The sequence below is a fragment of the Teleopsis dalmanni genome, chromosome 2 (genome assembly GCF_002237135.1).
Source record: "Teleopsis dalmanni isolate 2A chromosome 2, ASM223713v2, whole genome shotgun sequence".
Taxonomy (NCBI): Eukaryota; Metazoa; Arthropoda; class Insecta; order Diptera; family Diopsidae; genus Teleopsis; species Teleopsis dalmanni.
In genome coordinates, this window is record NC_051847.1 from 103,139,905 (window position 1) to 103,140,971 (window position 1,067).

The window sequence follows — 1,067 nt, forward strand, 5'->3', positions numbered from 1 at the left end:
TGAAAACAAAATTATAAACAAAAGTTAATTATTATAAATTATATATATACATACGAAAAATATATTAAAAATAAAATTATTAGATAAATCAAAACCAGTTCTATTACAAAATTATAAAAAGAATATTGCAAGGAGATGTGGCTCTTTAAAAAAAAATTTAATATATTTTTTTGTACAAAAATGTTTTTATGTGCATGACAGTATAAATGAACTGAAGGGGGAAACCTTAAAAACTATATATTTCCCAAAAAAAATTATATCCTAATTTTAAGGCTATAACCTAGAAAGTTTCATAAGAACACTTTTAACTTGATAACGGAAATATTGGTTTGGACATTTGACTGAGTGTCGTCACAAATTTTTGGATATAGGTTCATCACAAAGTAGGTGTGGTACAAAATGTGTGAATTTCGAAGGCACTTACCGAAGTCTTCGACAAAGTTTGGCACGAAGGAAACTGAAACTTTATGTAAAGTTTTGGAAACTTGAAAAATATTTACCATACAATACATTAAGACTGAAAAGTTTTCGGAAATTCTCATTTAAAATTCGCGCGCTGTATATTTTTCGATATTTTAAGTTTATGTAGTTTGGCAGCACTGTCCTTAATTACTATGCCAAAAATGAGCTCGATCTGTCAGACAGTTCGTTTACGGCAGCTGTTGAAACCAGTTCACCTCAGTAGTGCGTTGCGAAATGTCTTCGACGGTCGTACGACCGTCCTGGAAGGCTTTGTACCACTCATAAACTTGAGTTTTCGATAAAACTGATTCCCCATAAGCCTTTTGTAGCATTCGCAACGATTCTGCACACGAAATTTCGTTCGAAACACAAAATTTGATGCAAACTCTTTGTTCAATATTTTTTTCCATTGTTTTTTTCGCAACGCCCTACTGAGGTGAACTGGTTTCAACAGCTGCCGTAAACGAACTGTCTGACAGATCGCGCTCATTTTTGGCATAGTAATTAAGGACAGTGCTGCCAAACTACATAAACTTAAAATATCGGAAAATATACAGCGCGCGAATTTTAAATGAGAATTTCCGAAAGCTTTTCGGTCACAATGT